This window comes from Mobula birostris, chromosome 1 (genome assembly GCF_030028105.1).
Source record: "Mobula birostris isolate sMobBir1 chromosome 1, sMobBir1.hap1, whole genome shotgun sequence".
Taxonomy (NCBI): domain Eukaryota; kingdom Metazoa; phylum Chordata; class Chondrichthyes; order Myliobatiformes; family Myliobatidae; genus Mobula; species Mobula birostris.
In genome coordinates, this window is record NC_092370.1 from 67404149 (window position 1) to 67418698 (window position 14550).

At 42.4% G+C, this 14550-nt stretch overlaps 1 protein-coding gene across 1 annotated transcript in view; it reads left to right on the top strand.

Annotated features, from left to right (window-relative positions):
• LOC140196813 (copine-3-like) overlaps positions 1–14550 on the top strand; it is a 69101-nt gene that overhangs the window by 498 nt on the left and 54053 nt on the right. The gene's annotated exons all lie outside the window — the stretch shown is intronic.

Genomic DNA, 14550 nt, shown 5'->3' on the forward strand with positions numbered 1-14550 from the left:
CAACGTTAATACGACTGAAGATTTTGGCGTAGGTTGTAAGTGGATGTGGCCAGGTTCTGAAAGATCATATCCCCTAACTGGTTGTTCAAATCTGAAACGCATTCTCAGTCTGAGGGTTTCGACGTGTGATGTGGAGTCTGGTAGAGATCCAGGAAAGGAATCTAAATATCGCAATAACTTAACAGTTATAAAACAATACGACGTTAAAACCTCCACCACCTAATAAAACGCGGGATAGATATTCATTCGTCGCTAATGAATGGCACAATGAATCCCGGGTTTGATGATGGGACTAGATGTATCCTAAACTACTCCGGATCGCGCGGTTGCGTGAGGGGGGAGGGAGGGAGGGACGTGGGAGGAACTGTTCCCTGTGATATCCAAGAATCCACTTTTGAACTACTTTTTGTCTTTAATAATTAAATGATTCTTTTGCTTACGCGCTTGTCGCGTGAACGTGTATACAATGTAATTCATGAATTTTATTGTTATTTAAACATTTCTACTACCACTACTACCAGGATTCTCACACAAAATCTTGCACAGTCAATTAAAAGGTGATCTAATTTATGCTAAGTTGATTGGTGGTGTAGTGGCATCAGCACCGGACTTGAAAGCGAGTGGTATCGGGTTTGAGTCTTGTTCCTTTTACTTTTACTTTTTCCATCCGTACTGGGTTAAACGTCGAGCTAGCAACTCGTCTTTTTTTAAAAAAAAGTGCAATAAAGAAACGGATGTTTTTGGCCGACCCGTGCGCTACAAGATGAATAATAAATTACAGTAACAAAAATTGGTGCCGACTTGGTAGTTTCGAATATTTTTGACACATCTGTCTCTATTTTAATGTACTATTTGCATTGTTATTGTAGCCTCTGAAGCCCTCTCTTGCAAAATTTACCGATTCTGTTTTCTTGATTTTATTTAATTTGTGTCATGCATTGATCTATTTAGTCCTTTCGATTCATATCCATAGGCTCAGATCATATTCCTTTAAATAATAAAAATATATTGATGTGAATAAGAGGGAATCTGCAGATGCTGGATATCCAAGCAACGCACACAAAATGCTGTAGGAACTCGGCAGGCCCGGCAGTATCTATAGAAACGAGTACAGTCGAAATTTCGGGCCAAGACCCGTCATCAAGATTCTGAACTTAGGGTCTCGGCCCGAAAAGTAGACTGTACTCTTTCCCATTGATGCCAACTGGCCTGCTGAGTTCCTCTAGCATTTTGTGTTGTTGGTGTGGATAAGATTGGGTATTGGGAGTGGCTGATGTGCTGTCTTGCCTATGCTGCAGTGGGGCTTGTTCAGAGTCCAGTACTGCAGTGAAATGAAAGGGTGAGCTGTTTTTCGATTGGGCTAGGTGGAGCGGTCAGTCTCATGTCAGAGTATTTTGGGTGTTTAATTCTCTGTTAAGATGCTTTCCGAAGTTTTCTTTCGTACATTTGTATTTGCATTTATTTTGTTTCTTGCATCCAAGGGAGTAACAATCTTTATGTTGCGTCTCCGTCGCAAAATACAAGCAATAAAGAGAGGGAAATGTAGGAGGATATTGCCCAAACACCAAGATTGCATACTTAATTGTTTTGTAGATGTGTATGTACAGTCAGATACACAATCAGATCAATGTACAGTCAGATATGCATTCAGATCAATATGCATTGATAAATCTGATGGCCTGGAGAAAGGAGCTGCCCCGGAGCCTGTCGGTTCTGGCCTTAATGCTGCGGTACCGTTTGCCAGACGGTAGCAGCTGAAACAGTTTGTCGCTGGGTGGCTGGAATCCCTGATGAGCGTTCCGGCCCTTTTTACGCACTTGCTGCTGCAAATGTGCAGAATAGAGGACAAGTTCACGTCCACAGATGCGCTGGGCTGTCCGCACCACTCCCTGCCGTGTCCTGTGATTGAGGATAGTACAGTTCCCGTACCAGGCGAAGACAACCAGTCAGGACGCTCTCGATGGTGCCCCTGTAGAAGGTCCTGATGATTTGGGAACTTGTGCCGAATTTCTTCAGCTGTCTGAGGTGAAGGAGGCGTTTTTGCGCTTTTTTTTCACCACTCAGCCGGTATGTACGGTTCAGGTGAGATCTTCGGTGATGTGTATACCGAGGAACTTGAAACTACTCACCCTCTCAACTACAGTTCCATTGACGTCAATAGGGGCTAGCCTGTCTCCGTTCCTCCTGTAATCCACGATCAACTCCTTTGTTTTTGCGACATTGAGGGAGAGGCTTTTTTGGCACCGCTGTGTTAGGGCGTTTACTTCTCCTGGATAGGCTGCCTCATCACTGTTGGAAATAAGGCCTATCGATGTATCATCTGCAAATTTGATCAGCAGATCGGAGCTGTGCGTGGCAACGCAGTATATGGAGTTATTGACAATTATATAGCGGAACACAAGGGACTGAAGTTGCTGGAATCTGGCGCAACTCAGGTCCAATAGCCTCTGTGCAAGTAAAGGAATTAGTAATGTTTCAGGTTAAGGCCCTTCCTCAGGCAGGACTGAGTGAGGAGAGGAATGAAGCAGAGGGGTGAGACTGGCCAGAAGATAGTTGATGAGCAAGGGGGAATGAAGGTTGATGGGCAGATGGGAGTGGGAGAGCTGGAGTAGGGGGTGAGGCAGTTGGGTGATAAGCAGGGACACAAAGGCTACCAGTGATGCGTTGGGCAGTTTTGACTACCTGCTGTAGAGCCTGCCTGCCTGCTGCAGTGCAGTTTCTGTACCATGCAGCTCTCTACCGCGCATCTGTAGAATGATGTGAGTATGGATGTGCAAAGTCCAACTCTCTTCTGCCTCCTGAGAAAGGTGAGACATTGGTGAGGTTACTTGACTGTGTAGGATGTGTTCTGGGATCATGAGAGATTGTGTGTGCTGTACACGCTCAGGGTTTTGAAACTGCTCGCAGTTTCCACTGCCATCCTGCTGATGTATAGAGGGGTGTGAGTGGTGCGCATCTTGTGTGAACTAAGGAGTGAAAAGCTTTTGTTTGTATGCCATCCAGATCGATCACGCCATACTTGTATACATCGGGGTATTAAGTAGGAAAAGAATATAGAGATACATTTACAGAGAAAGTGCTGTGCAGATAAACAAACTGCAGTGGCCACAGTGGGGTAGATTTGGAGATTAAGAGTTCATCTTTTAGCAGGTGAGAGGTTTGTTCAAGAATCTGATAACAGCGCGATAGAAGGTGTCCCTGGGTATGATGGTGTATGTTTTGAAGCTTCTGTGTCTTAAATCATATGATTTATTCCCGTTTTGAAATCATTGGGGCCAGTTATTTTCCATATGGTTGCTCTTCATTTGTTCCTATCCTTGGTACCTTGCTGTTTGTTTTAACCTATCCAAAACATATCCAAGATTCTTTCTATTGCATAATTTCTCCAATGCCATATTTAAGTTTGCTGATGACACAACTGTTGGCGAAATCAAAGATGGTGATGAATCAGCAAATAGGAGGGAGATTGATAACCTGGTCGAGTGGCGCCTCAACAACTTCTCACTCAGTGTCAGTAAAACTAGAGAGCTGATTATTGACTACAGAAGGAAGAAACTGGAGGTCCAAGAAACAATCCTCATTAGGGGATTGGAGGTGGAGAGGGTCATTAATTTTAAATTCCTTGATATTATATTGGAGGATCTGTCCTAGGACCAGCATGTAAGTGCCATTACAAAGAAGACATGACAGTGCCTCTCCTTAGAAGTTTGTACAGATTCGTCATGTCATCTAAAACTTTGACCAACTTCTACAGGTGCACAGTAGAGAGTATCTGGACTGGTTGCATCATGGTCTGGTATGGAAACACCAGTGTCCAACAATGGTAAATTTTATAGAAGTAGTGGATAGAGCCCAGTCCATCACAGGCAAATCCCTCCCCACCATTGTGCACGTCTATAAGGAGCACTGCCACAAGAAATCAGTGTTCATCAGCAAGGACCCTCCACCATCCAGTCCATGTTCTCTTTTTTAGCTACCATTGCGAAGGAGGTACAACATGAAGTTATCCACAGTTGATGAGTCCAGTAATTTGCTTGGAATGAAATAATGAGAAATTGATGAGTCCAATAAAATCATAGACTATGCATTTAAATGGTGATTCGAGAAGAATGACAGAATATAACTATTCCATACATTAGATTAGATTAGATTTAACTTCATTGTCATTGTGCGGAGTACAGATACAAAGCCAATGAAATGCAGTTAGCATCTAACCAGAAAGGCAAAGAATAGTGTTATTTACAAAATAACTACGAATAAAAAGTATGTGCTACAGCACACAAATATAAAAGTACTGAGACAGTACAATATGGATGCAATACTGCTTGGCGCTGTGATGAGAGGTTCAGCAGGGTCACAGCCTCAGAGAAAAAGCTCTTCCTGTGCCTGCTGATATGGGAGCGGAGACTCCTGTAGCGCCTACTGGATGGAAGGAGAGTAAAAAGTCCATGGTTAGGGTGAGATGCATCCTTGATGATGCTTTTCGCCCTGCCCAGGCAGCGTTTATGGTAGATGTTCTCAATGGTGGCAATTGGATGCTGATAATCCACTGGGCAATTTTCACCACACGCTGGAGTGCTTTGCGGTCCGATACGGGACAATTGCCATACCACACTGAGATGTAATTGGTGAGTATGCTCTCAGTGGTACAGCAGTAAAAGCCTGTCAGTATCCTGGGACAGAGGTGAGCTTTCTTGATGCTCCGTGGGAAATAAAGGTGCTGTTGCGCCTTTTTGATCAGGATGGAGGAGTTCAGGGACCAGTTGAGATCCTCGGAAATGTGGACACCAAGGAATTTGAAGCTTGATACGTGCTCCACTACAGCTCTGTTGATGTAGATGGGGACATGAGTGTGGCTCCTAGCATGCCTGAAGTCCACAATGATCTCCTTGGTCTTCTGGGTGTTAAGGGCCAGGTTGTTGGCATACCATGCGGCCAGGTGCTAGACCTCGTACCTGTAGGCCGTGATACATGTATGAATCTGTAACATTGAGGGTTTTTTTAGCGTGAGCACATCGTGGTAACAGATTGAAGTATGTACTGGTTGACCATTGCACGGGAAATATTTGAACTGTGAAGATGTTCATGGGTTCTAGACTCTAGTATCTCATCCTTTCCCCAGTTCCTAAGACTGAGCAGGGATACCATTCTTTGCTCGTGCTTCACTAAGTCAGGGACCTTACACTATTTAATAGTCTGGTTGCTCTGACTCGTGTCAGTGAAGTATAGATTGTAGGGAACTGGTGCGAAGGCTAGGTCATTCTGAGCTCTGTGAGAACTTGGTGTAACAGCCAAGAACTACCATCTGAGCAAAAAAAAGATGGACAATCTACTGCTCTGGTGTCACTGGCAGCAGTGGGTTAGGCCATTGTTTTGAATGGGTTAGCTCTGTCCTTTAAATCAAGTTTAATGAATAGATGTGACAGAGAAGAGCTGAGACAAATTGTTGTTTCGTACACTTCACTCATTCAGCACTTCACAAATTTCTTTTTGCTCATTGATTTTCATTAGTTTATCTTGTTTAATCCACAGTATGTAAAGTTTACTCCAATCCCTTTGATGCTGGTTATTATTTCAGTGAATTTTCACTTATGAGAGAGAGTCCAAAATTTAATTATTCTTAACATTTGTAACCACTAAACTTGTGTGATTTCTAAACATGTACATGGACATAAGGGCCAATCACCTACCAAAAGGTTTCCTTTCCTCTAATTATAATTATTGAATCCACTTTTCAGGCTGCTATTTATCGATTATAGCTCAGTGCCCAGCACTGTCATCCCCTCACTACTAATCAACAACCTCCAAAACCTAATGCGTTAGCGATTGTGAAGTTCCAGAAGACTGCAGGGTGACTAATGTCTTTCCATTCTTTAAGAAGGGTAGCAAAGACAGGCCAAGGATATACAGGCCCGTGAGCCTGATTTCAGTTGTTGGAAAGTTATTGGAGGGACAAGATCTACTATAACTTGGGTAGTCAAAGCCTGATCAGGAGTAGTCAGCATGGTTTCTGTGTGGGAGGTCATGCTGAATCTTTTGGAGTTTGAACATCATAGGAACAAGCCATTCAGCCCAGTGTTCTGTAAAACAGCTAAAAAGCAAATCACAAACACCCAAATACTAATCACTCCTACCTGCACTGTCCATATCCCACCATCTTCCTTACATCTATGTGCCCATCCAAATGTTCCTTTTCTCTTCTGCACCCTCTCCAAAGCCTCAACATCCGCCCTGTTGGGGGCTGACCAGAACTGTGTGCAATACTCTGGATGTGGCCTACCAAAGTTTTATAAAGTTGCAACATAACCTCCCGACTTTTGAACTTGATGCCTTGACTAATAAAAGCAAGCATTCCGTAAGCCATCTGAACCACCTTATTGACGCTTGTAGCCACTTTCAAGGTGCTATGAACTTGGATCCCGAGATGTCTCTGCTCAGCAACACTCTTAAGGATCTCGCCCTCAACAGTGTACTGTCCCCTTGCATTTGCCCTACCAAGGTGCAACACCTCACATTTATCTGGCTAAAACTCCATCCGCCATTTCTCTTCCCATATCTGCAACTGATCTCTATTGTGCTATATTCTTTGCCAGTCTTCTACACTACCCACAATTCCACCAATGTTGGTAACACCCACAAATTGACTAGCGTACCTACCTACATGTTCATCCAGGTCACATATATACATTACAAGCAGCAGAGGTCCCAGCACAGATCCCTGTGGAACACCAATAATTACAGACCTCCAGCTCGAATAAGTCCCTTCAACCACTACCCTCCATCTTCTATATGCAAACCAGTCATGAATCCAAGTACCCATTTTGCTGTAAATCCCATGCTTCTTGATCTTCTGGATTAGCCTCCCATGAGGTACTTTGTCAAATGCCTTATTAAAATCCACGTAGACAATATCCTCTGCCCTATCCTCAACAGTCTCTCTGGTCACCTTGTCAAAAAAATTCAGTCAAGTTGGTAAGGCACAACATCTCACACACAAAGCCATGCTGGCTCTCCCTAATTAAGCCATGGGTTTCCAAATGCTCATGTATCCTATCCCTAAGAATTTTCTTCAGCAATTTCCCTACAACTGATGTGAAACTCACTGGTTTTTCCCTTGATTTTCCCTTGTTCCCTTCTTAAATAGAGGTACAACAATAGCCACTCACCAGTCTTCCGGGACCTCGCCCGTGGTTAGAACACAAAGATACTGGTCAAAGGCCCAGTCTCATCTCTTGCTTTCTTCAATAAGTTGGGGTAAATCCCATCAGGCCCTTGGGACCTATCCATCTTAATACTCATTAGGAGGCCTAACTCTTCCTCCTCCTCCTCAACCTCTAAATGCCTGAACATATTTGTACATTCCACACTGATCTCCTGGTCCTCCATATCTTTTTCCTTGGTAACTACTGAAGCAAAGTACTCATTAAGTACCTCACTCACATTCTCTGCATCCAAGCAAATGTTCTCTCCCCCCCTCCCTCCCCCCCATATCCTTGGGTAGTCCTACCCACTCCACCATTATCCTTTTATGCTTGAAGTATGCATAGAATGCCTTGAGATTCACCTTAATCCTACTTGTTAAAGACTTTTAATGGCTCCTCCTGGCTTTCCTAATTCCCTTCTTTAGCTATATTCTGATTCTTTGTACTCCTCATGTGCTTCATTTGGTCCTGACTTCTGAAGCTTTACCTGCTTTTTCTTTTTCTTCTTGACTAAATTCATCACCTCTCTGGACATCCAAGGTTCTCTTAACTTTCCATTCCCATCTGTCCTAACAGGAACACAACTTTCCTTTACTTTCCTGCAACTGATCTTTGAACACCCTCCACATGCCTGATGTGGACATATCAGAAAGCGTTCCCAATGAACTCTTAGTTCCTGTCTATTGCCCTCATAATTTGCTGTTCTCCAATTTAAAACTCTCCCACAAGGACCATACCTATCCTTATCTATAGCTGTACTAAAATTTAATGAGTTGAGGTCACTGTTCCCTAACTGCTCACCCTTTGAAAAGTCGGTCACCTGGCCAGGGTCATTACCTTTCACCTGGTCCTGTATAGCCCCTCTTCTTCTTGAACCGTCCACATATTGATTTAAGAAATCTTCCTGGAGCCACTTAAAAATTTTGCTCCATCTGAACTCCTTCCACTAAGAAGGTCCTAGTTTACAGCATGAAAGTTGAAGTCCCTTATGACAACAACCCTATTATTTTTACACATTTCCTTAATCTGATTACATATCTGTTCCTTAATGTCCCAGTGGCTGTTGGGGGTCTATAGTACAATCCCATCAGTGTGATTGCACTTGTCCTATTCCTGAGTTCCACCCAAATGGACTCAGCGTTTGATCCCTCCACTATGTCTCTTCTGAGCGCAACTATGATATTGTCCCTGATTAGTAGTGCAACTCCACCCCCTCTTTTACCTCCTCATTTATCTTTTCTACAACTTTGTAAACCTGGTATATAATCACCCATTCCTGCCCCTCTCTCAACCAGGTTTCAGTAATAGCTACAATATCATACGTTTGTAGTTCCATGTATTGATTTGTGCTCTTAAGTTCATCTCCTTACCCATAATACTCCTAGCATTAAAATATACACAGTTCAAACTCTCTGACCCATCATGCCTGTTATTTCAATTTTGCCTTTCAATAATTACCCTAACATTTACCTTCTACTGATCCTTTCCTTACTGAGCCGACCCTCTGGTTCCCAGCCCTCTGAATCTTCAAAGGCCATGCCTTAAGTAGGCAGCTTCCATGAATAGGACCCTGACCACCTGGGATATGTTCTCTTCTCATTACAACCATCAAGGAGCAGATATAGGAGCCTGAAGACCCACATTTAATATTTTAAGAACGGCTTCTTTCCCTGCACCATCAAATTTCTGAACAGTACATGAACCCATGAACACTATCTCTTTCATCTTTTACACTATTGAATACAGTAATTCTTAGGTTTTGTATTCTACTGGTGCCACAAAACAAATTTCATGTCACATATCAGTGATTATAAAGCAGACTCTGATTCTGACATACTTGGCAATTGCAAGGAGTTATTTGTTTATTAAGACACACAATGCCATAATATTAAGTAACAAGTGTGAGAGAGAGATCATTGCAGGGTGGGAGCTATTTGAAAAGAACAAACCTCATTACAGTGAGTTTTATCCAAGCCAATAAAAAGAAGTGAAATGTAGTCAGAGAGCCAGTGTTAGAGTGGGAGTCTTTGTCTCAACAGGCCTGGGCAGGCACAGGCAGAGGTTCTAAGTAAGTTTTTAGTAGGTTTTTCTTTCTTTGTTTATTGGTACGTAGCTAGTGCACTGAGAATGGGTCCAGATTAAGTAGTATATTCGTTGTGTGAGATGTGGGAACTCTGGGAGACTTCTAGTCTCCCTGATAGCTAAATCTGCGCAAAGTGCATCAAGCTGCAGCTCCTTAGAGACTGTGTTAGCTGTGAGGAGGATGCTAAGAGGATGCAGAGTGACTTGGATAGGTTGGGTGAGTGGGCAAATTCATGGCAGATGCAATTTAATGTGGATAAATGTGAAGTTATCCACTTTGGTGGCAAAAATAGGAAAACAGATTATTATCTGAATGGTGGCCGATTAGGAAAAGGGGAGGTGCAACGAGACCTGGGTGTCATTATACACCAGTCATTGAAAGTGGGCATGCAGGTACAGCAGGCGGTGAAAAAGGCGAATGGTATGCTGGCATTTATAGCAAGAGGATTCGAGTACAGGAGCAGGGAGGTACTACTGCAGTTGTACAAGGCCTTGGTGAGACCACACCTAGAGTATTGTGTGCAGTTTTGGTCCCCTAATCTGAGGAAAGACATCCTTGCCATAGAGGGAGTACAAAGAAGGTTCACCAGATTGATTCCTGGGATGGCAGGACTTTCATATGAAGGAAGACTGGATGAACTGGGCTTGTACTCGTTGGAATTTAGAAGATTGAGGGGGGATCTGATTGAAACGTATAAGATCCTAAAGGGATTGGACAGGCTAGATGCAGGAAGATTATTCCCGATGTTGGGGAAGTCCAGAACGAGGGACCACAGTTTGAGGATAGAGGGGAAGCCTTTTAGGACCGAGATTAGGAAAAACTTCTTCACACAGAGAGTGGTGAATCTGTGGAATTCCCTGCCACAGGAAACAGTTGAGGCCAGTTCATTGGCTATATTTAAGAGGGAGTTAGATATGGCCCTTGTGGCTACGGGGGTCAGGGGGTATGGAGGGAAGGCTGGGGCGGGGTTCTGAGTTGGATGATCAGCCATGATCATAATAAATGGCGGTGCAGGCTCGAAGGGCCGAATGGCCTACTCCTGCACCTATTTTCTATGTTAAGGAACTGGAATTGCAGCCTGATGATCTTCAGATCAAATGGGTAAATAGGGAGTTGACAGATAGAAGCTAAAGGGAGGTAGTCATCCCTAAGTTACAGTCCTGACTGACTATCAGGAGTCGGAAAGGGAATAGGCAGCCAGTGCAGGGTACCCCTGTGGCTGTTCCCCTTCGTAATAGGTATACTGTACTGTTTTGGATACCATTGTGGAATTCACCTACAAAGGGGAAGCTGCAGTGATTGGGTCTCTAGCACTGTGTCTGGCTGTGTGGCTCAGATGCTCAGAAGGAAATTGGTGGAGGGGGCAGGCTTTCAGATTTCTGAATCATTGGGATCTCTTCTGGAGAAGGTATAACCTGTACAAAAAGGAGAGATTATACCAGAATCTGAGAGGGAGAGGAGCTGTTGGAGAGAGTTTAAAACTAATCTGGCTGAGGATGGGGCAGTTGGTGTACAAGTAGGTGCAGTGTGCAGTGAGACTGTGAGGAAGGACAGGCACTATTGCAGTCAGTGAGATGAGTTGTAGTGTTACATGGGGGCAAAATTGAAAAGGATGATGAATACAGAGGCTGATGGTGTTAGATATTTGAAAGCACACAATTTACGGAATAAAGGAGATGATCTTGTAGCTCATTTAGGGATTGTTCGGTACAATGTTATGGGTGTTGCTGAGTTGTGGCTGATAGTTGGGAGCTTAACATTCAATGATGCATATTGTATGGAATGGCCAGGCATGTAGGCAGACGGGGTGGGGTGACTCTGTTGGTAAAGAATGAAATCAAATCCTTAGAAAGAGGTGACTTAGGATTGGAAGATGTAGAATCTTTGTGGGTAGAGTTACAAAACTGTAAGGGTATGAAGACTCTGGAAGTTATGTACAAGCCTCCGATCAGTAGCCAGGATGTGGGATACAAATTACAATGGATGTAGAAAAGGCATATAAAAGGCAATGTTACAATAGTCATGGGAGATTTCAATATGCAGGTAGATTGGGGAAATCAGGTTGGTGCTGCATCCGAAGGGAGGGAATTTGTAGAATGTCTACAAGATAGTTTTTTGAGAGTTGTTTGTGGTTAAGCTTACTAATAGAAAGGAAATTGTAGATTGCGTGTTGTGTAATGAATGAATATTGATTAAGGAGCTTAAGGTAAAGGAATATTAGGAGATGGTGATCATAATATGATAGAATTTATCCTCCTGTTTGAGAGGAAGAAGATAAAGTCAGATGTATCAATATTACAATAGAGTAAAGGGAATTGCAGAGGCATGAGAGAGGAGCTGCCCAAAGGTGGTTGAAAGAGGACACTATCAGGGATGACAACAGAGCCGCAGTGGGTGGAGCTTCTGGCAGCAATTTGAAAGGCACAGGATAGATACATCCCAGAGATGAAGAAGTTTTCTAAAGGGAGGATGAGGTACCGTGGCTAACAAGAGGTCAAAAACAGCATAAGACAAAAAGAAAGGTCATATAATGTAGCAAAAATTAATGGAAAGTTAGAGGATTGGAAAGCTTTTTAAAAAGCAACAGAAGTCAACTAAAAAGGCCATATGGAACGAAAGCATGAAGTATGAAGGGAAGATCGTCAATAATAGAGGATACCAAAAGAATGAGAAGGAGAAATGAATTAACATTAACTTAAAAAACATTTTCTACCATTAAATAGGGAAGATATCTTGACTTGCAAAACAATGAATGTATTGAAAGAGATGGCTTGGGAGAGTAGATCTAAAATTCCATAAGTTATAGGATGGAAGGTAGTAAATGTAATCCCACTATTCAATCATAGATAGAAAGAAAAAGGGGGAAAATGCAGACCAGTTAGTCTGATGTCAATGCCATATCCAGGAACAGATTATTGAATGAGTGCCACCAGAGGACATGGGAAATAGTAGTAGGATTGGGCAAAGTTGTCATGGATTCATTAAAGGGAATTAATGTTTGACAAATGTTAATTTTTTGAGGGTAGAACCATCAAAGTCAGGTGGAACCAATGGACAAAGTTCCACAGTATGAGAACTTGTGTTTATGATGCATTGTATTATTTTAATGTAATCACTCATCCTTTACTTACTTCTGCAATGCAACCAGCTACTTTATCAGCTAGAATGGTTGAACAATTGTTTAGTTGTAGGTCAGCAAAAGTTGCCCTTTATTAATACTGGTAGGACCAGAGCTGTCATCCTTGGCTTCTGAGGTCCTAATGGTGTACCAGGTCAATATCTGCCTCCATCCTTTCAAATGGCAATTTGAAAGTCTTGTTATGAGCAGGTAGCATTATCCACTTTTAATTTAAACATTTACAATAAGCAAAAAGGCATAGTAAAATTGATTTATTCTTTCAGCCAGTTTTCTTTAGGAAACTAATTGTGAAGGAAATTTATTTGGTGTGGAAAGATGCATTCAGTCATTTGAGCATAAGATATAGGCATAATAAGGCCATTTGGCTCATCCAGTCTGTTCTGCCATTTCATCATGGCTGAAATCCATTTCCCTCTCAGCACCAGTCTCCTGTCTTCTCCCCGTATCCTTCATGCCCTGACTAATCACAAATCTATCAACGCCTGCCTCAAATATACCCAATAACTTGGTCTCCACAACCACCAGTGTCAGCAAATTCCTCAGGTTCACCACTTGCTGGCTAAAGAAATTTCTTCTCATCTCTGTTCTAAATGGACATCCATCTATTTTGAGGCTTTGTCCTCTGGTCTTCGACGTCCCCACCATAGGAAAGCATCCTCTCCAAATCTACTCTGTCGAGGCCTTTCAACATTTGATAGGTTTCACTGAGTTCTTCCCCTTATTTTTCTGACGGCCTCAGAGCCATCAAACACATCTCATATGATAAGCCTCTTAAATCCAGGAATTATTCTTGTGAACCTCCTTTCAACGCTCTCCAATATAGCCCATCCTTTCTTAGATAACGGGTCCAAAGCTGTTCACGTTACTCCAAGGGAGGCTTTACCAGTGCCTTATAAAGCTTTAACATTACATCCTTGTATTTGTATTATAATCCTCTCGAACTGAATGGTAATACTACATTTGCCTTCTTCACCATCAACTCAACCTGCAAGTAAACCTTTAGGGAATTGTGCATGAGGACTCCCAAGTCCTTTTGCACCAGATTTGTGAATTTTCTCTCCATTTAGAAAATGACTTAAGGTTTTATTCCTTCTCCCAAAGTGCTTGACCAAACAGTTCCAGACACTGTATTCCATCTGCCATTTATTTGCCCATTCTCCTAATCTATTGAAGTCCTTCTACAGCCTCTATGCTTCCTCAACACTACCTGCCCCTCCACCTATCTTCATATCATCTACAAACTTGGCCACAAAGCCATCAATTCCATCATCCAAATTATTGACATGTAAAAATAAGCGGTCCCAACACAGATCCCTGTGGAACACCACTAGTCACTGGCAGCCAACTAGAAAAGACTCCCTTTATTCCCAGACTTTGCCTCCTGCCAATCAGCTAATATTCTAACCATGCTTGTATCTTTCCTGTAATACCATGGGCTCTTAATTTGTTCAACTGTTTCATGTGTGGCACCTTGTCAAAGGACTTCTGAAAATCTGAGTACACAACATCCATGCTTGTTACTTCAAAAGGTTTCAACAGATCTGTCAGTCAAGGTTTTCCCTTAAGGAAACCATGCCGACTACGCCCTACTTAATCATGTGCTTCCAAGTATCATGAAACCACATACTTAACAATTTTGCTCCAGCATTTTCACTGAGGTCAGACATCTGGCCTTTCTTTTTCCTCTCTCCCTCTTGAAGAGTGGAGTGACATTTGGAACTTCCCAGATCTTGGGCATCATTCCAGAATCTTATTGATTCTTGGTATTAGTTTAAAGTAAAACATTAAGTTTGTATGATCTTGCAGCTGTGCAATTTGACATTAAACCCGGAGAACTGTAATGGTTTTCCCAATGTCTTTGTAAAATCAGGCAGTGCTGCCACTGTTATTTGCTGAAGTGGTGTGGTTTTATATCTTAACAAAGTGTGTAGTAATTTGAGATGGAGGGATTACATTTTGATGTTATCATGTGATACATTTTGTTACACTGGAATGTGATGACTAAGATATAGTAATGTTATCTGATCACCTTTTGTGTAAATTAGCATCATCCTATTGTAACATTGATTGTATTGTAAACAAAACTGATGTTCCATGTGTGTGAAAATAACATTCTGGGTGCGAGA